Source organism: Meles meles, chromosome 20 (genome assembly GCF_922984935.1).
Source record: "Meles meles chromosome 20, mMelMel3.1 paternal haplotype, whole genome shotgun sequence".
NCBI lineage: Eukaryota > Metazoa > Chordata > Mammalia > Carnivora > Mustelidae > Meles > Meles meles.
Window position 1 is genome coordinate 25,706,854 of NC_060085.1, and position 27,539 is coordinate 25,734,392.

The 27,539-nt window shown below is 44.5% G+C and overlaps 1 protein-coding gene and 1 pseudogene across 4 annotated transcripts in view; both read right to left on the reverse strand.

Annotated features, from left to right (window-relative positions):
• ARHGEF3 (Rho guanine nucleotide exchange factor 3) overlaps positions 1–27,539 on the reverse strand; it is a 320,726-nt gene that overhangs the window by 112,611 nt on the left and 180,576 nt on the right. The window lies entirely within an intron of this gene.
• Positions 567–11,439, reverse strand: LOC123932744 (annotated as a pseudogene).

A 27,539-nucleotide genomic window follows, 5' to 3' on the forward strand; every position in this document is an offset into this window, starting at 1 on the left:
TTCCAGGACGCTGGGATCATGACCTGAGCCGAAGGCAGCTGCTTAACCCACTGAGCCACCCAGGTGTCCCGAAGCAGTATTTATAGTTAAAAAATATATATTTTAAGTAATTTCTAATTGCACATGTAGCACACGAATAGCTTCTCCTTGTAAAAATGTAAACCGTTAAAGATTAAAGATTGAACTAAAGCTGTCCCAGATGGCTGCTGGAGCCAATACCAGACCCCATCCACAGAAGGAACCATTTTAATGAAGTTACAGTGTAATCCTTTCAGGTTGCTTTCAATACCTTTGTGTATCTTTGAGAAATAAATAATTGCTTTTTTATGGCTTTGACCTATATTTTGTTTATCTTAACAAAACTGGTACAATGTCCACTTAAAACCTGTATCCCAAGCCCAAAAGTACAAATAAAATAAAAAAGAGCAGTATTCTGCTGAATGCACTTGTGCGTGAATGACTTTGTTAATTGTTCATGAAAACTACAACTTTTCTGGGCTCTTCTGACAAGACCCTTCTTTTACCTTAAAACACTTTCTCTTCAGTAAAACCATCTTTGGAGTGAGTTAGTCATTACTCTCATGCTCTTTGCCATCTCGACTCCAGCCTGATAGTTCTCTTCTTTTGGTCCAGACCTTCAAATTTTAACAGCAGCTTCAAGTTAAGAAAAGGCCATTTTTTTCACAGTTCAGTTCTCTGAAAAAAACTTCTAACGGCCACTGAAAGTCATAGTCCAGGAGTGAAGCGGTCATTCCCATTGGTAGATCTTATTTATTATTCACAAGTCTGAAAATGCAAAATCCTGGAACAGGTGAGAGAGAGCAGGGAGGGGGCAGCGACAGAGGCAACAGAGGGAAAGGGAGAGAGAGAATTCCAAGCAGGCTCTACACCCGATGTGGGGCTTGATCTCACAATGCTGAGATCATGACCTGTGCCGAAATCGAGTCAGATGCTCAACCCACTGAGTCACCCAGGCGCCCCAAGGGGGCTGAGGTTTCATAACTAAAAATCAGCACAGTGAAAACAAATGATAATGGATAATGGGCACTAGAATTCAAATTACCATTTGTTTTAAAGAGATGGAGTGCCAGTTTCCAATTCCATTTTGAACACCACATCACAAAAGAACTAGTTTTATTTATTTATTTATTTTTAAGATTTATTTATTTATTTGAGAGAGAGTGGGGGCGGGGTAGGGGGAGAGGGAGAGAGAGAGAATCCCAAGCATCCTCTACACCTGACATGGGGCTCAGTCTCACAACGCTGAAATCAGACCTGGACAGAAACCAGGAGCTGGACGCTTAATTGGCTGTACCACCAAGGTGCCCCAAGAACTGTTTTTAAAAATAAAAAAGGATTGAGGGTAAAGAAAAAAAAATAAAAAGAATATCTAAATGGGTGAATGAATGACCCCCTGTTTGTTCCTGATAAACTTCAACCACGTCTTCTTCCTCCACTCCCAGTTCTTTCGGAGTGTGATGATCAGCAATTCTCTGACCTTCAAAGAGAAACCTGGTGGGCGCCTGGGTGGCTTAGGTGGTTAAGCATCTGCCTTCAGCTCAGGTCATGACCCCAGGGGCCTGGGATGGAGCCCCGCATCAGATTCCCTTCTCAGTAAGGAGCCTGCTTCTGCCACTCCCTTCCCTTGTGCTCTCTGGCCCTATCGCTCTGTCAAATAAGTAAATAAAATCTTAAAAAGAGAGAGAGAGAGAGAGAAACCTGGGAGAATTCACTGTCTTCGACAGTAATTTTTTGAGTTTCTTGAGACGTGTTGTCATTTTCACTTTGTTCTCCTGTCCAATGACTCTTGAGTTTAATGTATTTTCCTGCCTTCTTATGCCCCAAGCCCTCAGTGGAAGGATTTGCCTCCTGGTCAGACTTGGTGATGGTGGCTTCACCTAGGGTCTCTGCATTACAGAAGCCTTGGGTAGGCAGAACCTGACTCTGGGATTTACAAATCCGTCTCCCCCCACCCCCGAAACATTTTTTTTCCTAAATACCTGTTTTTTATGTGACTTAGTTTAGCGCACAAATGGCATCATACTCAAATTTCTGCAACTTGCTTTTTATTCTTATTCTTTATTATTTTTGCAATTTGCTTCTTAAAATCTAACACTGTATCTTGACTATCTTTTCATCTTAGGCTTACCTCACTCTTTCTCTTTCTTTTTCCTTTTTTTTTAAGTTGCTGTATTATATTCCATAGTATGCAGATATATATATATATATATATATATATATTTTTTTTTTTTTTTTTTTAAGGTGAAAATTTCATGCGATCAGCCTTTGGCTTTTCAACAGCACTTTTTCTTAGAGAGCAATGACACACAAGGAGCAACTCCGCTTTAAGTTCTGTCCTTCCTGGCTTCTAGAAGACTGATTTCATTGATTTCAGTAAAAATAAGAAATGGGTCATGATCTGAGTTTGGAATCAACCTTAGTTTCGTAAATCCTGGTGCAATGACATGTTGACAGGCTATGGAGTCAGGCAGAATCCCAATTCAGAACTATGTGGCCTTAGACCTGTTAAACAACGTTTCTGAATTGCAGACTCATCATCTACAACATGAAGATATTAATATTTACCTTTCAAGGCCACTGTCAAGACTGTGTAAGAAAAGGAAATGAAAACAGCGAGCAGAGAAACCGACACATGGTAAACACTTAGTGCATGACCATTATTTCAAGCTCCATGGCACAGTTCTGCTCAACAGTGCAGAATGCAAATCAATTTCTACTGCATAAGATTTCCAGTTTATGTAAAAAAGTTATTAGCTAGCCTAATGAATCATGGAACACTACATCAAAAATTAGTGATGTACTATACAGTGACTAACTAAACATAATAAAAAAAGTTATTAGTTCCCCTTGGAACATCTTGTTAGTATGGATTCTGCACCCTGTGGCTGTATGGGCAGGGAAAGTGAGATAGAGATATGCTCAAGGTAGATCCATTATGGAGCCAGGATTTTCTAAGAGCCATTAAGCTCCTTCTTATATGATTTATCATTAAGTTAATAAACAGAATGCTTGAAATTGCTACCTGAAACCTTCTAAGTATATTGTTGGGAAGCTAGCTTGCCCTTGTGAATTGCCTTCAAATGACTATTATTCAAATTAATTGAGCTAAACAAATTAAAATTAAAAACAACTGAAAGGAGTACAGTCTTCCAGGCAAAGAGGATAATATGTAATGAAATAAAACAGAACAAAAAAAATAAGAAAATAAAACCAATACAAATGGATGCTGCCACCAGGATTCCAGCCTACAGATAATGAAACAGGTTTTGCCTCAATCTTGTAGCAGGGCTAAAATGATCAGCCTGAAGGATTCAAGGCCCTGGATCAATTTCCCAATATTACATGGAGTAAGAGGAAAACAGAGGGTGGTTTTCTGGCAACAGCAATGTTTTCTGGGAGCTCTACAGGCTCTAGTCTCTTTGTCTTATCTGCTCCCTCACCTCTACCAAGTCACTGAATATCACATATGGCAGACAGCCTCTTACAGTGGCCTCTGTGACTCCTGCCTTCTTGTGTTCATGCCCTTATGAAGCCTTCAGGTCTATAACCACAAGGAACTGAATGCTTTCACCAACCATGTGAGGGTTGTTTTTTTTTTTTTTTTAAAGATTTTATTTATTTGTCAGACAGAGAGAGAGAGAGAGTGAGTGTGTATGAGCACAAGCAGGGGGAGTGGCAGGCAGAGGGAGAAGCATGTTTCCTGTTGAGCAAGAAGCCCCATGTGGGACTCGAACCCAGGACCCTGGGCTCATGACCTGAGCTGAAGGCAGATGCTCAACCAACTGAGCCATCCAGACATCCCAATCATGTGAGTTTAGAAGCAAATCTTCCCCAGTCACACCTCAGATGAGACCACAGCCCTGGCCGACACCTTGATTCCCGCCTCATGAGACCCAGAATTAGAGGACCCAGCTAAGCCATTGCTACACTCTTGAGCCACCATGAGATGGCAAATGTATGTTGCTATAAGGGGCTCAATTTGTGGTACTATTGTTATATATATTTAATACATCACATTTGCTTCCACCTGAACCAAGAGGAGAAATCACATAAAGCCTGGTCTCACCAGTAACGATAGAATAATACATAGAGCAGTATTGGGTCTATTTGATGATACCTGAATTGGTATTAGCCTTATTACAAAACTGGAGCTATATTTTGTAGGGGTTTTTTATTCATCAATTTTTCCTTTTTTGTTCACCACGAAAGAGAGAATAACATACATTTTAATGTATAATAGAACTCCAGGAGCAGATGATTTCCCTGGGATATTTTCCTGCCTTCCTTGTTGATTTACCAGCTGCCAGGCCCCAACTTCACAGAGCTACTCTCTCCACCATTGACCTTCTGAAAACATCATTCTGATCAGATTATATCCGTCTTCCCAAACCATCCCTGCCTGGAGAATTGAAACCAAACTCCTTAGCAAGGCTGCAAGGCCAGGTGTGTTGAGTAAGTAAAGAAATGAATAGAGGGGGTGCCTGGGTGGCTCAGTGTAACGTTAAAGCCTCTGCCTTCGGCTCAGGTCATGATCTCAGGGTCCTGGGATCGAGCCCCGCATCAGGCTCTCTGCTCAGCGGGGAGCCTGTTTCCTCCCTTCTCTCTCTCTGCCTGCCTCTCTGCCTACATGTGATCTGTCAAATAAATAAATAAAATCTTTAAAAAAAAAAAAAGAAAGAAATGAATAGAGGTATGTGGTAGATAGCATATCACACCACACTGGATTTGTCATTTCTCCACGGCGAAGACTGGGTTTCATTCACTCCTCCGCTGCCCAGCATGGAGCTTGCCATGCAGCTGCTGTCCCTGGGCTGCCACTATGATGCTGAGATAAAAATGCAGCATCATGGGGCGCCTGGGTGGCTCAGTGGGTTAAAGCCTCTGCCTTCAGCTCAGGTCATGATCCCAGGGTCCTGGGATCGAGCCCTACATCGGGCTCTCTGCTCAGTGGGGAGCCTGCTTCCCCCTCCCTCTCTCTGCCTGCCTCTCTGCCTACTTGTGATCTCTGTCTGTCAAATAAATAAATAAAATCTTAAAAAAAAAATGCAGCATCATGTTCTACTGTTCTGAGGATCGCTGTGTCACCTTCGTGGACTTGGTTCTGGCACACTGAACTGGTGACAAGGACCCCAGGCTTCCCCAGGCCAGTAATCTGCCCACTGTATGGTAACGTTTGGCAGCTAACAATGTAACACACCATCTGTTTAGCAGTCTAAAATTCCCGCCTGGGTCCTTAATTCTTCAATCCAATCCAAGGGACTTCTATTTACACCTTTCACTTGATATGTTTTACTCTACTTCATACCTCAAGGGAGCACGAGGACACCAACAACAACTGCACAGAAACACAGTGAGCGGAAAATGAAGCTGCAGGAAATCAGAGTTGAATGAAGAGACCAGGTAATGGTCTCACGCCTTAGGGAGGGAGGGGTATTGAGACTGAAAGCGGGTAGCCAGTTCAGCAACAGATAAACAGAGTCAGGGCACCTGGGTGGCTCAGTCGTTAAGCGTCTGCCTTTGGCTCAGGTCATGATCCTAGGGTCCTGGGATCAAGCCCCGCATTGGGATCCCTGCTCCGCGGAAAGCCTGCTTCTTCCTCTCCCACTCCCCTCACTTGTGTTCCCTCTCTGGTTGTGTCTCTCTCTGTCAAATAAATAAATAAAGTCATAAATAAACCAACCAAACAAAAAACAACTAGTTAACCAGAGTCAACAAGAGAGGGTAAGAAATGACTAGAGAAGGTCTAGGCCCAGCTGTTGTTTATTCAGAAGGGACATGTAAAGAAATTGCTGTGAATGGGCTCGACGTCTGTGTATGCTGTTTGATTTTCTGTTTTTGTGGCTTTGAATGCTCTTCTGTACACCGGAAACTACATGGCGCTGTTTTTCTAGCAGAGCTTGCTTGTGCCCTAACTTCACGACCTTTTCCCCACAAGTCAGTCCTCCCCCATCCAGTCTTTGATCGAATATATCTTTAGTGAGCCCAGGGCCTTGCATCCTGTCCCCTTCCCCTCCCTGTCAAAGCTCTAAGAAGCTAAGAATCATTCATAAGGACAGATTACTCTTCAAAGCACTCCCTTCCAAAGGCACTTGCACCATAACAAGGCAGACCCTAATAATTATTTACAAATCGTTTATTTACGACTCATTTTCAAACACACCGTCTTATTTGATACTCAGTGCCTAGCCCATCATGGGCATTCATTTGTATTTACCCCATGGATGGGTTAAGAAACAGAGGCTCAGAGAGCTTAAGTGACTTGTCTAAGGTCACACAGTGAATTAAAGGCAGAATCAGGGAGCAGAACACAGGTCTTCTGATTTCACATCCCAAGCTTCCACTGTGCCCACCAAGTCATAAACCAGAGACACAAAGATTCACCAGAAGAATTTCAATTTGGGGGGGAACTGGTCTTCCCAACTCCCCAGAATTTACTCCAGGAAAGCAGCTTCTTCTGCAATTCAACCCTACTTAAATTAAGGCATGTTCTAAGAATCAAACTTGCAAACTCAAACCAGAATTCGGCCTCATTTTGAACCTTCAAGTAGTTATTGGCCCACTGTGGTTCCATGTAAGACACTTTCAAGGTGGAAGCAATGAACTTGGGCTTTAGGAGGAGCCTTTTGTCACCTCTTCCTTCAAAGATTCTCTGTTTCCCTAGGATTGCTCGAAAATTGTGAACTCCCCATTTTTAAAAAGGTTGAGAAGTCTTTCATAGCACTGACCCCACCAACTGAGTGCAGAGCGTGGGGGTGGGGCGGGAGTCGGGAAGAATGGCTCAGCTGCTGCCCCCTTGGAGTTTATGAGGCACAGGAAGTGATCACAGAGAGACAGTGACATCACGACCACACTAGGTACCATGAACTGGAGAAAGGTTCATTCCGCAAGCCAAGAGCCGAGCAGGAAGTTAGTCTTAAAGCAAAACCTGCTAATGTTGTGACACTGAAACGACCTTTGGGTTTTATTTAGGGATTAAATGATTTGATGTTTGGGATTTGCCTTAAGATGTGAAACTAAGTAAATAAAGGGTGTATGGATGGGGGTAAAAGACAAACAGTAAACTGTGGATGACTGAGGGAGCTTGGTAACTAGGATCGGGGGCTTGTGAATTTCTGCAGTAAACAGAAATAAAATAGCTGGGGAGTTAATTCAGAGCCATGTCATTTGCTAACTCTGTGACTTTGGGCAATTCACTTAACTCTTTAGAGCCTGAGTTTTCCCAAGGGTACAATGGCTGTGATACACCCCCTTCTTTTAGAGGGCTTTTTTTTTTTTTTTTGAGACTTAAGTGATAATGAAATATATGTAAAGGACCTGGTATGATTTCTGAAAAAATGTAGGAACTCAACAAAAGGTAGTGTATTATTGTTATCAGGTAATAAAAGTTATTTGCGGGAGGGCAGAGAACATACTCCTACATACACAGTCTCCATTCACCTCTCCCACTAAGACATCTTAATACATTTGATGTGCATGTGACTTTTTTAAAAGGCTGAAGTATATGCTAATTATTATCAGTAGGTATCCAGATCTTTATTAAGAAAAAACACTAAAAGAACTGTATTTTTATCTTAATTGCAATGAATCAAGCCTCATTCACCTCCTGCAGATGTGAGAGCCAGCCTTTCCTGACGCGATTTCCTTCTGCATGTTCATGGGGGCTTACAAAATAGCACCAAAGTATGCTCTACCTACAGAACCAGAAGGTTATTTTTTTTTCCCCACCAGGAACTTACATAATTCATCTTTACAAGTTTGCATGAGAAGCTAGAATTCTGGTTTGTTTAAAGTAAAAATAGCACATACTTCAGGAGGTTTTTTCCATCCATCCATCCATCCATCCATCCATACAATGTGGCTTGGTGTTAATGTCTAGGTTCATCCTAACAGTATGGAGTGACAACCTTGATCAAGTGTCCTTACCTCTTTTGGTCTCAATTTTTTCGTTTGTAAAATGGGGACAGTGACAGTAGCAACTTCTCAGGGTTGTTGAAAGGATGAAAGGAGAATACGCATGTTAAGTTACACCATAAAGAATGCGAGCTGCTTTTCTTATTCATGTACCGTGACCTCAGCCAGAAAACTCTCACATTCACATCACTTCCCTCCCATGATGTCCATAGCCTGCTGTGCCTTCGAGATGATGTTTTATCAACCCTAGTAACCCAAAATAGATGGCCCCTGCCCACCTCGGGGTGCGACAACAAGAAATTTAATTACCAGACAAAGCAAACATACTTTGTTTTCTATTTCTAGATACCGATCTTAAAGGAGCACAAAGAGTGGAAGAGTGTGTCTGAAAACACATTTTCATCAAGGTTGGCTGTTTCTAGAATTCAGAGAACAATGCCTTCTAAAAATACTACGCCTGCATCTTCCCGTTTCCCCTTACAGAGGGCTGCACTCACACTCTGGCTGGGGCCTTCACAGCCCAAAGGGCCTTTTGGAAGAATGCCTTCCAAAAGGGAGTCCCGTGCCTCAGATTTCACTGATCTTGGCTCGAGATCCAAAATGAAGTTGCTTTGTACATTTTCTGAGCTTCTCCCCATAGGAACACACTGCCAGACACTTATCAACCATGTTTTAAAGCCCTATTTGTTTAATTGATGCTTTCCCACATCATCCATCCTATGCAGGTACAAGGCACTGCAGCTCCTGGAATTTGTGAAAAAACAGGCAGTCTGATGAAACTGGGGTGTTACTGACGTTTCTTTGTAAACTTGGTTATTTGGAACCTGAAACGAGTTGGTTCCCCCCCCACCCTCGCCCTTTCCCCCAGGCACAGGAAACAAAGCCATCTGAAGTCTATGTAACTCATGGCACAGTCAAAAAATTATTTAAAAACCGGGAGGTGGGATTGGGAGAGGGGGAGCGGGCTATGGACATTGGGGAGGCGAGGCGAACCATAAGAGACTATGGACTCTGAAAAACAACCTGAGGGTTTTGAAGGGTCAGGGGTGGGAGGTTGGGGGAACAGGTGGTGGGTAATGGGGAGGGCACGTTTTGCATGGAGCACTGGGTGTTGTGCAAAAAGAATGAATACTGTTACGCTGAAAGAATAAATAAAATGGAAAAAAAATTATTTAAAAACCTAGCTGTCATGTGTATTTACTTGACAGCTCTAGGCAGAGTGCTTACAACCCAACTGCCGAGCACCGCGTGAGGCGCTTGGGGAGAGGCCGACGAAACACATGTTCTAGGCCCTTTGCAACTCAAACCCCAGCCTCTGTGTCTATTATCAATTATTATGTAGTACTGACAGATGCCACACACTACGCTTACCACCTTACACGTATTAACTTATTTAATCCCTGTAACAACCTTATGAGACCGATATTATTATTAGCCCCAGTTACAAATAGGGAAACGAAGGCACAAGAGAGGTCTCGTAACTTGTTTCAAGGTCATGAATTAGTAAGGGATGGCGTGAAGACCAAAAGCCAGGTGGTCTGGATCCCAGGTTCACCTATTCCCTTGCTCACCATGCTGCCTATCGGTGGGGAAATGCCCTCAGATGCCACCGGAGAGCCCTAGCTGTGCACTGGAGAGGGTGCTACGTTTCCCATGTCCCCTGTTCCTTCGTGCCTCCCTCCTCCACTTGTCTCTGCTCCACTTACTGACAGGAGGCTACCGAGTCTTTACTGTCTGCCCCCACCCCTTGTCTCTGGACATTCGGGATTCCACTTGAAAATACTCTCCTCTGCTGTCCTCCTCTGAGCCCCTATCACTCCTCACCTGGACTATTTCAAGAAACTTCTGTAGTGTTTCCCTTCTCAGTCTTCCTCCAATACCCTGTTTTCTTCTCCCTTTCTCTCTTTTTTAAAGATTTGTTTATTTAAGAGAGAGAGCACATGTGAGTGTGGGGGAAGAGACAAAATCTTTTTTTTTTTTTTAAAGATTTTATTTATATATTTGACAGATAGAGATTTCAAGCAGGCAGAGAGGCAGGCAGAGAGAGAGAGGAGGAAGCAGGCTCCCCACAGAGCAGAGAGCCCGATGCGGGGCTCGATCCCAGGACCCCGAGATCATGACCTGAGCCGAAGACAGCGGCTTAATCCACTGAGCCACCCAGGTGCCCCAAGAGACAAAATCTTAAGCAGACTGTGCGTACTGAGCATGGAGCTGATCTCACGACCTGAGATCACCGCCTGAGCTGAAACCAAGAGTCAGATGCTTAACGGATCGAGCCACCCAGGTGCCTCCAATACTCTTCTTAAAAAACAAACAAAAACCATGCTTCCTCCTCTCTCTCTGCCTGCCCCTCTGCCTACTTGTGATCTCTGTCTGTCAAATAAATAAATAAAATATTTAAAAAAACAAACAAACGTGTGTTACAGGTTTATTTTTCTTTTAGTGTATAAGTAACACATGATTTTAGCAGAAAAGGTATAAGATCCAGACAAGCAAAAAGAAGAAAATTAAAATTACCCAAAGCTTATCCCCAGAGATAAACCTGTCTTCAAGTCATTTTAGATCTTGTCTCTTTTTATTATATATGTATCAACATCAGTTTACATGTCATTTATCTATAAACTCTGATTCTTAGCAATGATTCATTATTATTAGGCTAATTGGATCACAGCACACATTGGGGGAACAGACCTTCAAGGTTCCAAGTGAAGGCCAGCCTCATCGACCCGGCCCCTGTGCCCACTGTCTCCCAACCCTGAGAGCACACAGTCCCAGGTCACAGACCCTGGGAGCACACACAGTCAGCCCTGTGGTCCTGGGAGTCTCCCTACACGATCTGACTTATTCTGTTCCTACCCAACATTTCCCAACCCTGGGCCTTCCATTAGGGCTCCTCCGTGTGCAGGGAAAGCCCACACAAAGCAGAGGCGTGGGTCACATGCAACAAAAATGCCTGAGTGTAGAAACAAGAAGCTTCCTCCTGGGCCTCCCCCAGGATGAGGGCCTCCAAGTGCCCTATGGTCCCTGCATGTTCTCATCCTATTTCATTATTGATCGCTGTCTTCATATCTGTAGTGCTGCTTCTCATGGGAGGGAGAATCTCTGTGTGTGTTCTCCTGGTTCTTCCCTTTACAGTTTCTTTGGTTGAATCAGAACCTGAAATATTGGAGACCTGAAAGAATGGAACCTCTGGGCCCATCACAAGGGCCACCGGTGACCTGAGCCCAGGAGGCATTGCCTGGCAAGTAACGCGACCTCCTACATGTCAACTTCACCTTTGAAGGTCACACACACACACACACACCCAAGACCTAAATTGTTATTTTCTCAAATGTAGCAGCAGAAAGCTACAGGACTTGGCCCCTTTCTCCTTACTTCTGCAGATCAAAAATCATGCCGAGTTCTCTTTCGTTTCATGGGATTAAAGGAAAAAAACCCTACAAAATTGTCACAAGTTGATTCACACACTGTTAAAAGAAAAAGAAACTTACTTGTATAAGATGCCATGCTTAATGGTCAACCCGAAGAAGAAAATGTGAAGTATGCAGCTGGTAATCTTTCCAGCTTCGGGCTGGGGTGCCTGATTCATCAAATCCCCGCCTGACATGTCTACTTTATCCTCTCCACCATTGCCTTGATTCACTGGAATTATTAATTCCCAAAGAGGAAGACTTTCTGCTCAATGGATGTATAGATACTGCATTGCTTTTAAAAAATAGTGAAAGCCCAGGCTAAGAATAGCCCAGAGTGTGTCATGTGAGAGTCTCTATTTGAAGTTCAAGGGATTTCATGTTTAAGAATACAAGACCTCCCAGAAATGGCAGATTTTTAAACACCGGATTTGACCCAAAGAGGGAAAGCTGTGCATATGATGAACCTTGCTTCTTGTTTCTTTTAAGGCAGCACTTCTCCCAATTCCCTGAGCACAGGGGTGCAGAGGTCATCAAACAGACCATGTAGCATTATCAGAGGAAAATTCGGGGAAGATGACGGGTCACAAGTCTACCAACAAACGGGTCTGGTGATTGTGAAGAAGAAAGACCATCTCTTCTACCCTCAACAATGTAACTGAGTTATGCTGTGATCCAAGGTTTTCTTGCTACCTTTTTATTTCAGACTGTTTTGCTAAGAACTGAAGTTAAGGGGTGCTTTAAAATTACGGAGCCCCTTTCACACACCATGAATCCTTGTTTCTCCCTTCTTGATTGAGGTACTTGGAAAGCACATACCTCATTCCAAGAGTCGTGCCAGGCAGGGCGGGCTCTGACATAACCAGGGAAAACACAGGCTCCTATGGAAGCCTCCAGAAGGGGGACCTGACCGAGAGCCAGGGAGGGCATCTCAGGGGAAAGTAATGAGAAAGATGAGACCCAAAGTTATGAGAAAGCGAAGGCAAGGGTGAGGATGAAGGAAAGAAGATTCCGGCAGAAGGAGCAGTAGGTGGAAAGGACAAGTCAGGGAAGTCTGGTCTGTTCTGAGGGAGAAAAGAAATGGTAAAAGACACAGGGGGCAGGCAGGCCTGGGTCTTGCCAGTCATGTTGAAAAGCAGGCTTTCTCTAGAGGGAACAGGATGAGGCAGCAAAAGGGGTAAAGAACCAATTTGTGTTTTAGGAAGGTCGCTCTGGCTTTCTGCGGGGAAGGAAGAAGGCAGCAGGAATGTAGGCCAAAGAGGAAATGCCCTCAGCAAAGGAAGAGGCATCGGGGCTGGAGAAAACCAGAGGATTCCAGAGATGGTTCGGAAGCAGGCCATCTTCCTGCTTCCAAACCATCGGAAGATGATGGTTCGAGACTTAGTGATATGGACTCAGTGCGGGAAACAAGGCCATCATGCCACCCAGGTTTCTGGGTTTGCCAACTGAGAGGTGCTCTTCGGGGGACACAAATACCTTGAGGGGCAGTGGGTTTGGTGGAGGGGGGAGGCAGGAGCCTAAACAAGTAAAGGGTGGATTCTGGGGGAGACATTCAGGCGCAGCTGACCCGGAGGCCTCACTAAGGACCCCAACGGACATTTCCATTTAAGGGACGGCCAGAGGCTGTGAAGGGATCCAAGGTGGAGAGGCGAGGCCAGAAAGGGGTGAGGCTGAAACAGGAGAGTGTAAGAGGCCACACAGAAGGGCCAACCGGATCAGGAACAGTCAGTCATACCACACAGCAGAGGTCAGGACGGAGGAAAAAGCCATTAGATGTGGCCGTGGCAAGACCTGGTTGGCCAACGCCATATGACGTTCGGCTCTCAGGTCAGACAAGAGCTAAGGGAGGAATCAAGACCGGAGTGGATCTAGGAGCAAGTGGAACTGAGGAGCGTGAGGAGAGAGCAGAGGTGAGGGGCAGGACAGTGGATGCTTGCCGTCCCCAAAGGGGTTTCACTACAGTGAGAAAGACTTGAGGTTGTCAAGCCATATTACTGTTGCCATTTTTATGCAGAGGATAAGATGATTCTTCCCAAGAAAGTGGAGGAACAGGGATTCAAACACATGTTTTCTGACTTTCAAAATGTCTCATCCTGGTAGCAATACACTGATTTTATTGATATGAAAACAAGTACTCTGGACAGCCTGTGTCCCCTGAGTGACGGCATCACAGAACTAGAGACTCTGAAGGCAAAACAGCTGTTAAGACTGAGCGGCAGCTCTCCCGCCCCTGAGACGGACACAGGACAGATGACGGATGAGAGCTGCCATCGGTGAAGTCATTCCAAATACCTACCCTAACCCTAAAACACAAGGAAATTTAACTTCTAAAGCCACACCTCCAAAATGACAAGTGTCATTTTTCAACTCCACGACTTGGCTTTCAAAGGGCTTCTTTTTTTGTTCCAGTTAGGTCATTTCACTCAGTTTGGAGTAGCGGTGTGTGGGTGCTGTCAGAGGGCCTGCAAAGCAGCAGAGGCCAGTGCTGAGGCAGGAGCGGCAGGGCTGGGGATGCTGAACCGGTGTCCATGGGAGATGTCTGCCAGCACGGTGGGGGTGGGGTCCTGGGTCGGCTGAACCCACAACCAGCCCATCTAAGGAAGGGGCACCATTGAAAAGCACAAAGCTACATGAAATACACGTAATTCACGGAGAAAAAAAAAAAGTATGGAGATAATAAGGGAAAGAGGAAGAAAAAGAAACAGAAAACGAATGACCTACGTCTACTATCTGTCTGGAAGGACACTGACTCAATATTTTTAGAAAACTCAGCCTCTTTCCTTAGCTCCTTCCCCAGAGCCTTCACACACCAACACGGGGCTAAAGGATTCGTAAGTTATCAAATCTAATACTGTGATTTCACTTGTCTCTTTACTGCTGATAAACTGCCTTTTATTATGTTTTATTACACCAGCAATTCATAAATATGTGTCTTCCTTACAGATGTGGCTTGAGTCCCCTCAGGCCCCCTCCCCCTCTACCTCCACCCAGGGAGGAGCTCCCTTCTCTGATGAAGTGGAGATGACTTGTCTCTGTGCATTTACACATATAGATTACATACACATAGATCCCCTCTTTACTTGTGTCTTGTGTTTTATAATTATCCCAAAGTGAACCAAATTCTATTCCACCTTGAGAGTTGTTTTTTTTTTCTTTTTTAATTTCATAGGATCCGTCACAACTTCAGTTGACCCTTCTGTGTAATAAAACTAGAATTAAAAGAGAGAGAAAGAAAGTGAGAGACCCTTTTTGGAGCTTGGCTAGAGGCTTTGCTCTGCCTTCCAAGATCAATTGACTTGTGTCTTCATAATCTAAGTAAGGTCTAAGCAATGTCATTTATTTGAAAACTTGTATTGGAGGTTTTCCAAATCCCTGGCACACATTCTCCCTTAAAACTAACTATGGAGACCAAAGCCTATTATATAAGCATCCAAGTCTGCAGCCATGGGCCATAACTCTTCAGTCACCAGATCACATGACTGATAACAAGGCCAAGATAAAGACTGTAATTTTAAAAATTCTTCCTTAGATGAAAAATGACATATGTATTTGGAAAAAATAAAAAAAAAGATTCAAGCTCTTCCCATTGAAACACATTCTAAGCACTTGTTCCTCAACAATAAAACAAAAAGAAATCTGATTTTTAAAAAGATTTATTTATTCATTTGAGAGAGAAAGAGTGAGAGAGAGTGTGTGTGTGCAAGCAGCGGGAGGAGCAGAAGGAGAGAGAACCCCAAGCAGACTCCCCTCTGAATGCAGAGCCCAGTGTGGGGCTCAATCCCACAACCCTGACACTATACCCCCAGCAGAAACCAAGAGTCAGACGCTCAACCAACTGAGCCCCCCAGGCGCCCCAGAAATCTATTTTTTTTTAAAGATTTATTTATTTGACAGAGAGAGATCACAAGTAAGCAGAGAGGCAGGCAGAGAGAGAGGAGGAAGCAGGCTCCCCGCTGAGCAGAGAGCCTGATGTGGGGCTCGATCCCAGGACCCCGAGATCATGACCTGAGCTGAAGGCAGAGGCTTAACCCACTGAGCCACCCAGGCGCCCCCCAGAAATCTGTTTTTTTTTTTAAGAGCTACACCTATAAAGGACACTGTGGGTTGTCTTTCTAATATCTATTCCCTCTTTTTCCTTCTTACAGAATCCCCTGTTTTCTGCAACAATTTACTGCATGCCCACTGCATCATCTGAGACAAATTGCCTAGCCTTCCTCCGGGAGCTGTTACTGGCACAGGGATGAGCATATGCCTTAACATGCCAATCATACTAAAAGGACTGATTTTCTAGAAAATGGAAGCACACGGCTTCCACAGCTATGGGCAGTCATCTTGCAACCATGGAAATCATCAGCCTGAAGTGTATGGAGAATCTGGGGAGAGTGGAAGGCCTCGTGTTTGCTTTAAGTAACTGAGTCAGCCAACCAGGGTCCAGCCTACCTCTGTACTTATTCTGTGAGACACAGCATCCTTGCTGTCTAAGGTTCTGTGAGTCAGATTTCTTTTCTTTTTTTAATTTTTAAAAAAGATTTTATTTTTTAGATTTTTAAAAATTTATTTATTTGGCAGACAGAGATCACAATTAGGCAGAGAGGCAGGCAGAGAGAGAGGAGGAAGCAGGCTCCCCGCGGAGCAGAGAGCCCGACGTGGGGCTCGATCCCAGGACCCTGGGACCATGACCTGAGCCGAAGGCAGAGGCTTTAACCCACTGAGCCACCCAGGCACCCCTTTATTTATTTATTTGACAGAGAGAGAGATCACAAGTCGGCAGAGAGGCAGGCAGAGAGAGGAGGAAGCAGGCTCCCTGCCAAGCAGAGAGCCCGATGCGGGGCTCAATCCCAGGACCCTGGGATCATGACCTGAGCTGAAAGCAGAGGCTTTAACCTACTGAGCCATCCAGGCGCCCCAGTGAGTCAGATTTCTGATGCTTTTTCCTAACGGTTCTGTCACCAGAGAAGGTGGGAGGGGAACTCTGGTGCCTTTTTCTGACCTATGAATTATATTCGACAGGTTTCTTTTCTTTCTTTCAGCGCCCCCCCCCCCCCGTACATAACCTATTCACTATATCCACATGCATTTTTGTAGCTGAATACATTTCCCTAGGCTTAAAAGTGACCGTTTTAATGGTCTTAAGCCTAGTGATTAAATAAATATGATTAACTGGCTGCTACCATGGAGAGTTCAAGAGAAGCAAACTCAGCTGGGAGGACACTGAACCCCCACCAGTGTCTGCCAAGGTGCTTGGGGCTGCAGCGACAGAGGGATTACAACAATTGACAATCAGGGCCCCTGTGTGTGTTTGTGGACCTACCTTCCGGTGACCAGCTCTAACTGCCAACAGGAAACACTGGGGGAGGGGAGGGCCTCCTCTGGATAGGATTATCAGGGATGATATGAGGCATAGCCTCTGCAAGGACACAGAATAAAAGGCTGAGATCAGAGCAAGACGGGAGCCAGATCTGGGGGAAGAAGAAAGACAGGAACGAACCTGGCACGTTTGAGGAACACCAGGACATTCTGGTTTACTAGAAGGTGCCAAAAGAGGGGGATGGTGGACGGAATGAGGTTGGCAGGTAGGCAGGAGCCGAGGCATCAGGCCCTGTAGGCCAAGGACGGTGGATCTATATTTTATTCTAAAGCAGGGATTCTTCATGGTTTTTGTGCCGGATACCTCATGCGCAGCATGCTGAAGCCTCCGGACCACTCCTTACAAAGTGTTCTTAAATGACAAAGAACAAAACAAAACAAAACAGAAATTTACAGAAAAAAATTAGGATTATGAAGGAGCACCTGGGTGGCTCGCTCAGTTGGTTAAACACGGGACTCTTGATTTTGGCTCAGGTCATGATCTCAGTGTCATGAGATCGAGCCCGTGTCAGGCTGCGGGTTTAGTGGGGAGTCTGCTGTCCCTCTCCCTCTGCCCCTCCCCCTGGGTTCCTCCACTGCCCCACCTCTCTCTAAAATAAATAAATAAAATATTTTTAAAAAATAAGGACTATGAAGATCATAGTTGGGGGTATTGGGGTAGGGGGATAATGGAAGTGGTTTATCTTGGCATGGAGGAGTATTTTATCAATTACATTGTTTAGAGTTGCCAGCATATAGTGATAATAGAAAGCAGATAGACTCAAAGTCAGCTTTTTATGGCTTTCAGTTCTTCAGCCAATGCATCCCCCACTACCTGAAATAGGGCAACTGCTCCCGTCACTCCCCTACATCTCGCCTTGGTACCCTTCTGACAAAGAAAACCCATTATATTAAAATAGTTATCAACATATTAGGTAATTAATTTATCAGATGGTACAAATGATTACTTTGTGCTTTAAACAACAAGATCTGGTGGTGGGTCTACTGTTATTTTTAGTAATCATGGACATACAAGATATGTAGCGATATATGCAACCAGCATAATGTAGGAAGAGAATATCAGGGCATTCTTTCAGTGACAAAGTCACAGGTCCTGCTGTGGTCTGCTGTTCTCATTTGTAACAAAAGGAAATGTAATTTTCAGTTGGAAGTTAGTGAAAATAAAGATGCGATTTTTTTTTCCCAATCCAAATTTATAGACCCCATGGAAATTGCTGGGAGGTTTGACCAAGGGGTGTAACATGATCTGATTTATGTCTTTAAAAAAAATCAGCCTAATAGATGTTGGTAAGGCAAAAGAAAAAAAAAATGCGCTAAGGTCATTTCCTGTAGAGAGGCTGGCAATGGCCAGCTATAGGGAAGGGCAACACCATGGCTTTTCTTGCTGAGAAACTGCTGGAGAACAGATCCGTCTTTATGAGCGCTCCCTGGGCTGGGGATGAGAAAGGCCTCGCTGCAGCAATAAAGCACCTCTGGTCTCTGCCGCAGGGAGAGGACAGGAGGTCACAGGCGGAAAAGACCCCATGTGAGTCAGCGAAGCTCAGAGAAAAGAAACTGCATTTGCCCATTTCCTATAAGCACGGCCCGATGAGAACTCCCTGCCGGGCTGGTTCTGCTGAGACGAGAGGAGCTGCTGGACACAAGGCGAGGCCCCAGCAAAGAGGAGCCTTCAGTACATGGTGGCCAGTGCTGGGATGCGACTGGCCTGCTCTGGTGCCTTCTGCCTAGAACCATGATCATGCACTTTGGAGGGAGGGTGGGGCACAGAGGAGGCTTAGGAGCCATCTCACCCTGCAGAAGTCAAGGGATGGCCCCAGGTGATCTATAAAGGGACCAGGGCGCAATTCTGACATCTAGGGTTGGGACAAAACCAGTGTGAGCTCCTCAAACACTCAAAACCTGAAACCTAGACTGTCCATGTAAAAACATGCCAAAGGAAACCCTCCTCCTAGCAGGGCAAGCAAGGACACCTGAGACCGGAAGAGGTAAAGCAGGAGCTCCAAACCTGGGCTTTCCTCTCCTGATGCATTTGCAGAAGGGGCAGTGGGCCACCCGCTTCTTAAAGAGAACCTGTGCTTGTAACGCCGAGGAGTTGGAGGGTGGGGTTGGGGAAACCTAGACTTGCAGGGCCCTCGGAAGAGGGGCTGCTCCGAGCTCCGTGGGGAGCCAAGAGTACAGTCCACCACTGCCAAGCCCTGTGCTTGGCCCAGGAGTTTCTGCCAGACAGCACTCCCTCTCTCCCCAAAACTGGAGAATGTGCCTCACTCAGGGTCTTGCTCCTCTTTCTCTTCAGGGTCACTGAGAACCTCTACCCTACGTTTGGCTTTTTTTGTTTGTTTCTTTTTTACTCTTTCTCTCCCGAATGCCTCCAGTCTAAAAAGCAGCAGCTCGACTTCCAGTTCTCAAGTGGTCCCCAAAACCACACACAGTGACACAGTGTATTAAAAAAAAAGTGGGGGCGCCTGGGTGGCTCAGTGGGTTAAAGCCTCTGTCTTCGGCTCAGGTCATGATCTCAGGGTCCTGGGATCCAGCCCTGCATCTGGCTTCTGCTCAGTGGGGAGCCTGCTTCCCCCCTCTCTCTCTGCCTGCCTCTCTCCCTACTTGTGATCTCTGTCTGTCAAATAAGTAAATAAAATCCTTAAAAAAAAAAAAAAAGTGGCCTCTGGCCAATCTGATATAGAGTAAAAAACAGATTCTTAACCACAGCTTAAAATGGGGGAGGGGGCAAAAGGAAGGGTGACTCCCTGACTCTCCTTACCCATCCACCTTTGGGGAATTTACAAGGAATGGCACAGAGGCAGACACAGTGAGGTGGGCTGGAACAGGGAGAGGGGGCAGTCTGTCCTTCTTTAAGAGTGAGCGATGTCACCACCCCCCAATAGAGGGACCAAAGCACCACCCAAGAACCACTCCACTCTACAGATCCCATGTCCACTTTGACCTCAGATCTGTGAAACAGCTTTTGATGAGCCAACATCAAACCACGTTTTAAGAGGGTGGGGAAATACCCTTTCCCCAATCCTGGCTCTTATTCCAACGGCTAAACAAAAAGCTTTTATGAGAATTATTTCACTGGGCGACAAGGCACGAAGAAAGCGGTCTGCGTGCAGTCTCAAGGTCAACAGTGATGCTTTGTCTGAATTTGTGTCCTCCATGGGGCCGAGGCTGAGTTGTGCCGCCCTCCAGGGATCTCTGTGGCAATGTGCGTTCATCTACAGACTCACACAGAGGGAGGCTGCTGAGGGCAGCTGACTGAGGCCGACCAGCAAATTATCCCTCCTGTCTCTCCTTTGGCTCTCTCATTAGGTTTGTTTTTAGGTCAATGAAAATGTTATCAGCCCTCCTCCTTTGGAAAATGTTTGTGGTTGCAGCTGAGCGCGCCTGTAACAACAGCTGACAAAGGATTCCAAAATCATAGGGCACAAGAGTCAAATGAACCCCCTTAGCAAAAACTCCTCTTGCTTTTTTCCACTTCATTTGGGCTGTGTTCACGGAGCAGCTTCATTAGAATCCCTGCTTTCACTCCTACTCGTGTGAAGGGTTTTCTTTTATTTTTCTAATGAATCACATCTGGTGTGTTTCAAAAAGGCATCTGGTATGGACTTAATAGTTGTGTCCCCCTAACATCCATATGATGAAGTCTTAACCCCCATTGTAATGGTGTTTGGAGGAGGCCCTTTGGGATGCAATTAGGTTTAGATGAGGTCATGAGACTGGGGCCCCCACAATGAGATTAGTGCCCTTATGAGAGCTCCCATCTCTCTTCCAGCCATCTGAGGACACAGAGAGAAGGTGAGATGGTGGTTGCAAGCCAGTTAGAGAGCTCTCACCAGGGGCCAAATGTTCTGGCATCCTGATCTTGAATTTCCCAGCCTCCAGGAGTATAAGAAATAAATTTCTGTTGTTTAGGGCCCTCAGGCTAAAGTACTTTGTTATAGCGGCCTGAGCTAAGACAGTCCTAATTAAAGAACAGTCTTATGTTTGCCATGTTTGCCATAATGAGAAATGGAAAAGTATGCATTAGTATCCTTGACTGCTTATGACTTCTTCCACCATCCAAGGAGTGGAGAGAAGGACTTGAAGCAGATTGGTCACACGAGCAAACTTAAGATGCTGGTCTCCATTACTAACCAACATCTAATGTATTTACCTTCTAATCATCCACCTGAAAAACCCATAGGTACCCAAAACATCCTGGAGCCAGGGAACTGGGGCACTGGAAAGGAAGTTATTTAACTGCTTTACTTTACAGATGTGGAAACTGGTACCCAGAGAGGTGAAGCAACAGGTACAAGGTCAGATAGCTACTAATGACAAAAGTCAAAATAAACTCTAGTCTTTAATCCATGCTAAGAAATGCCTATCCCAGATGAGGCAGTAAGATATGAGGTTTTATACATGTTCCTCAACCCATCTGTGCCACAGCCAGCTAAGTCTTACATCAAACCTTGGCTTCCTCTGAGACATTCTCCACTCAGCAACTGGGAGAATCTTCTCAAAACACACAACATGCCCTTGCTTAAACCTCCCCCTACTCCTGCTAGTGACTCCTTATTGTTCTTAGGATAACAGTCTAAATCTTGAGCATGTTCTTTGAGGCTCTGCATGGTCTGCTTTCTGCCATTTGCATCTACTACCTGCCATGCATTTGCTTTTAAATCAGCATGCTCCATCCTACCACAGGACCCTGCACATGCTATTCCCATGCTGCAACTCTCAATCTCACCTTGAATCTAGTTAACACACTTTCTTTTTTCAGATCTCACTTCCTCAAAGAAGCCTTCCTTGTCCCTTCATGACTAGGTCAAGATCCTTGATTAAATGCCCTCACAGCAATATGCTTCTCTCATGTTCAAAGATTTTATTTCCACTTGTTATTATATTCTTGCTACTGTAATTATTAATTAATGCCTGCCTCCTCAATGAGACTGTAAATTACCAGAAACTTACTAACTTGTTACCATTTTATCCTCTATCAAGCGTACCATCCAATGAGCGTAAAGATGCTCAATCAATATGAATAGAAGAATTAATGAGAAAAAGAACTTAAAAGAACATGTAAGGCCCTCAAGGATCTTAGAGTCCAGAAATGTCTTCTGAGTCACTTGTACACTGGGAAGTGAGCTATTCAATGATCAATGCTGGTTCACTTAGATCTTTCTAGGAGAGAGGGAAATGACTTGATATTCTTCTCTCAGAAGCACGCCTTCTTCTTCAAGACCACATCCCATAAAATATAGGAACATTTCAACATCCTACTCAATCTAATGTCACTCTTCCGCTAACAACATGAGACCTCCATCAAATGGAAGTTCCTAAACCAAACCAAACCTCTGGGGTTCCAATGGTAATTTTGTTCCTTACTGTGGTTTCTTGAGACTCCATCAATCAAGCCCTATGCTGTATAACCCACAGAGATAACCCTCCCTTCATACCATCCCTGTTTCCAGACACATTCTCCATGACCACCGCCAGCAGCCAGCTCATTTCTCATGTCAGACACTCCTCCACTTTCCCGTAGGGACAGCAAGCACATGGCCTATCCCCCACCATCTGACAACGATTTAAATGAAATCTCAGCCTCAGTTGCTGCTTGTATTATGCAGGGAAGCCATCATCGAGAAACACAGAGAAACTCAGAGCAGGTATGTGTCAGAGAACACGGACGGTGTGGTGCTTCAGACACAAAAGCATAAGCAAAACCCCTTTATGTGAAGGCAAAACAACATGTGACGTTGACTTTAAGGAAGGCAATTTACAATTTTTTTAAAATATTTTATTTATTTGAGAGAGACAGTGGGAGAGAGCATGAGCGACGAGAAGGTCAGAGAGAGAAGCAGACTCCCTGTGGAGCTGGGAGCCCGATGCGGGACTCGATCCCGGCACTCCGGGATCATGACCTGAGCCGAAGGCAGTCGTCCAACCAACTGAGCCACCCAGGCGTCCCGGCAATTTACAATTTTTTAAAGCCAAATATGTTTCAGCTAAACATAACATTCAAATTTATGAAAACCAAGCCGTGTTAAGATGTTTTCTCTCTTCTCTCCCCTCTATGGAATTTAGCCAATTCCTGTGGACAGATGGCTGGTGAGGTGCCGTCTGCGAGGGGGGACGTGTTGTTTAAAGGGCAGTCGCCTCTGTCAGCTGTAGGTGAGTCAGCTGTCATTTGGGCTATTTGCAAATAATAATAAGCCTACTTTTTAAAAAAAGTTTTTATTTATTTTCAAGGGGGAGGAGAGGGAAAGAGAGAAGCAGACTCCCTGTGGAGCAGGGAGCCCGATGTGGGGGGTCAATCCCAGGACCCTGAGATCATGACCTGAGCCGAAGGCAGAGGCTTAACCGACTGAGCCACCCGGGCACTCCCCCCCTTTCTTTTAAATTATTAGCATGATTAAAACGAGTACATCATCACATCCCCTTGGGGAGGGGGGTCCTTTCAGCACCTCTTATTTAGTTTTCCATTGTCTTATAATCAATAAAAGCCATTTTTAAAAAAGATTTTATTCATTTATTTGAGAGAGAAGAGAGACAGTCAGAGGGAACACAAGCAGAGGGAGGGGGAAAGGGAAAAGCAGGTTTCCCGCTGAGCAGGGAGCTGATGGGGCTCGATCCCAATCATGACCTGAGCTGAAGGCAGATGCCTAACGACTGAGCCACCCAGGTGCTCCAATAAAAGCCACTTTAATATTTACCTTCTTCAAGTAAGATAAGCCAAACACAAGGTAAGGGGGTGGTGGGTCAGCATGGCAGGTACTCTGCAGCACCTTCCCAGTTGGGGTCCTCCACTCACCCTGGAGGGCCAGTGAGGAGGGATTCCACCCGGGTCCAGCTGGAAGAACCTGGCACACTTCTCGCTCCTACAAACTGGGGCTCTCCAAGGTGGCTCCCTTATTTTCTCCCCAGCACTGAGAATGCTCAAGAATGCAAGGCATGCTCACATTTCAATGTGATTGCCGGAGCACATTCCAGGCTGAGCTATAAATCACTCCCTGGCACTTCACTGTTGTAAATGTCCCAGAATATCCTCCTGCCCCTTAATTCAGATCAGCTAGAAATGAGCGTTGTGACAACGCCTTACAAGCGCTTCTCCTTCCACGACCACATGGTGGGCACGAGGAACAGCGCTCTGCACGCAATGATTACCAGCCAAACAGAAAGGACTTGAGACTTCAATAGGGGGATGTTTTTCATTTTAACAGAAAATTTCCGTTCTGGCCATTATCCCTGAGAGAGCTAGATGTGCGAGTGTGGGCATTCATGGCTCCACATCTGCAGAAATCATGTGTACATTCCATATTGCTTATGTCCTCTTGTCTCCAGGCTGATTTCTCTTATTAGCTCATAAAACCCCGAGCCTACAGTCACGTCTCTTGCTTTGTATACCACAAGGTCTCTTCAGGTAGGTTGGCCTTGGACTTATCCTCTTGTTTTACCACTTTTTCTTCAAAACGAGAGAATGCAAAAATATGCACAGAGGAAGACAGATATTCTTAAAAGGATGCCAAGATAAATCCAAGTCATGTTTACAGTCACCTCCCAAAGACAGCGTGGAACACGGACAATGCAGTGGCCGCTCACTCAGTTATCCAACGAAGGTGAATTGGACACACTCTGCCCCACACACCATTCCAGATGTTAGGAATAAGGCCGAAAATGAAAGAAAAATTATATCCTGGTGCGAAGATACCAACACATAGAAAAATACATGATGTGGCAATACCATAAAGAAAAACATAAAGTCAGGAAAAGTGGCGTGTAGGGTGGGGAGTGGGGGACAGAAAAAGCCCATCTAAGGACCTTTGAGCAGATACCTGAAGGAAGATGAGGAAGTATGTCACATGGAGATCCAAAAGAGTTTTCCATAGAGAGAATCCAGTTGCCAAGGTCCTGGGGTATGAGTATAGAAGAAAAAGGAGGCCAGGGTGAGAAAGCACAGGGGAAGGGAGAGTGGCAGGTGATGAGGTGTGGAAGAAGCCTCATGACCTGATCATGCTTGACCACAAAGACCACTAGGAAGATACAGCAATGCCATGGAGTCAGGAGGGAGACATGGGTGAGACAATATGTAACTTAGGCTTAAAAGAAACTCTCTAGCTGCTGTGCTGAGAGTGGACAATAGGGGGTCAAGGGCTGAAGCGAGGAGACCTGGTGGGAGGCTTCTGGCATCATCCAGCCACTATGGAGATGAGGGGAACCTGATAAAGGTGGTCCAGCTGGGTGTGCTCACGGGGTGGTTCTGGCTGTATCACAAGGCAGAGCTCATGGTGGTGTTATGAGCCGGTTACCCATTCCTCGTGACTGCTTAGACCTGAATCAATCTTGGCAGAATGCAATCTGAGACATTTTGTTAAATACTTCTATTAACTATTCTTTACAAATGATCATTCATTTAAAATCAAACTTGTTCTCCCCAAAAGGGTACAGGACTCCCTCTTATTTTAAGCAACACATAAATATCTTTATTTCTGCCTTCCTGGTATCACTTATCTTTATGAGAATTACCAAATTTACACTTGAAAAAAAATCCATCCATCAAATCTTTCTGAGGGCTGGACACATACCAGGCACTTTCTTGGGCACCAGGCTGACAGTAGTGCCTAAAAGAGACAATATCTTTGTCTGTGTCCCATCCCATGTGCCCGGATTATTTTACAACATCGGCAGTAATGAAGTGCTTCCTTGTACCAAAGCCCTGCTACATTATCTTACTGAACCCTTAGAACAACTCAATTAGCATCTGCATTTTCTAGCCAAGGAAACTATTAACACAGGGAGACTGAATATGCTGCCCAAGGTCACACAGCTAGGAAGTGGTGAGGCCAGAATTCAAAACACTAGACCGAGAACTCTCAGCTTCTGCTGTGTTCCTGGATCTCAGGTACAATCCAGAACATGAGTCCCAAGAGACTTCTACTGTTCCTTGGTCATTTTGGGCGAGCACTTAAGACTTGTCTCAGCTTCAATTTTCATACCTACAAAATGAAATGTATTCAACTCAATAATCTCTAAGGTCCCTTCAGGTCTAAAATTTCTAGCAATATTGCTCTAAAACCCAGTGCTCTCAGAGCTACATAGCCTAACTGTAAGAAGAACACAAAGCGAAAGCTCACCCGCCATACAGTATGATTTCTCAAGGGTGGCTTTTGCATAAAATGAAGTAAAGCACTTCCCCAGATGACCCTTTGTGTTGACCAGCTAAAAGAAAATAAGTCATTTTCAAGGATCCTCTAAGGGAGAAAAGTCTTAGTAGCAGTGGAATCTATAGCAAAATTTCTTTCTTTCAAAACCAATCAACACTCTGGAATTATTGCCTTACAGGAAGGAGAAAACCAGCTGCAGGTACAGCTAAGACATGTCTTCCCTGTGCCTGGTTAACTTGTAACAAAATCAAGAGTTTTGTCTGCTGACAAAAAGTCTTAAGTAAGATTTAAGACTTAAGACTGCAGTGTCCTTGTGCCTGACACAGGGTAAAGTTCAATAAATACCAGTTGACTGAGTTAGTCTTGAGTGATTTAGTGACTGTCCTCAAGAATGAACAGATGAACTCATTAATTCAACAGTGATAAATATTTCCTTGATAGAATTTATATAGATCTGGCCAGCAAATGCATCACTTTCCTTTGCCAAATAAAGGTGAAAAAAATAGTTTAGATTGATTTTAGTCTTTAGTAGAAGACTCCAATTTTGTAAATTGGTATTTTGAGGTGTGTGGGCAGTAAAAGAAATTCATTTATAGAACTATAAGAGGAAAAACTAGTCCGCTCAGGAAAAAACCAAAATAAACACCTTCATGACTTCTACAGAGTTAATCCCAAGCTGCAGTTTGATGGCTGAAAATAAGGCCAAGGATCAATTTCAAATGCTTCACCATCAATACTAACCATGAATGTTGTTTGCAGAGAAACCACCTGCTCATATAGGGTCAACCCTACCCATAAAACGATCTATGCATAGCTGTGTTAAACTAGCAGTGGGGTAGAGAAAGTCACACAAACCATGAGATTTCTCCTGGACCCTTCATTCTTCTGACACTTTTCAGAAGTTACCCAAGAACATAAGTATCAATCAGATGATATAAAAAGTTAACGCACAGTCAACATCAAGGGGAAAAGTCAACATACTACCTTTTCTTCACAGAGACTGAGCATCAGACACAACTGAGAAAATAAGAAGGAAGAAAAATAGCTTCTGCTATTAAAACCTGAAATATATAACCAGATCAAAGAGGAAGCTTGATGCAATTATGTGAGTAATTTGGGGGAAAAACTCAATTAGCTGGGAACGGAAGCCCGGATGGAACTTCCTCACCAAGACTATTTACATAATTTTTAGGTGGACAGACCTAGGCTAGATTTTAGATAAAAAAAAATCATGAGCATGTATGAACAATTATTTTCTAGTGACTTTTTACTACAAATAATCTCAGTCAAAATAGAGCTACTGATAAACTGCAAAATTTTAAAGACAGTTGCGATGGAAACTTTGTCAACAACACAAATTTACTCTTTGAATTCACAACTATAGTTTCCCCTCCCTCCGTTCCTCTGTTCCCCCGTTCCTTCCTTCCTTCTTTCCTTCCCTCATTCCCTCCTTCTCTTTTTTCTTTCCTCCCTCCCCTCCCTTCCTTCCTTCCTTTTTTTTTTTCCTTTTTAGCCATGGGTGACTCAGAAGGAATATGCTTCTGGGTATATAAATTTAAAAGTTACATATACTTTTACTTAAATGACGCACACATGATGGAGACAAAATAACTCTTCTTCTCCAGTTCTCACAGTCTGTTCAGATCTGCATTTGATAACAGTATGGTTTTTCCCTATTTGCTTTTCTTTG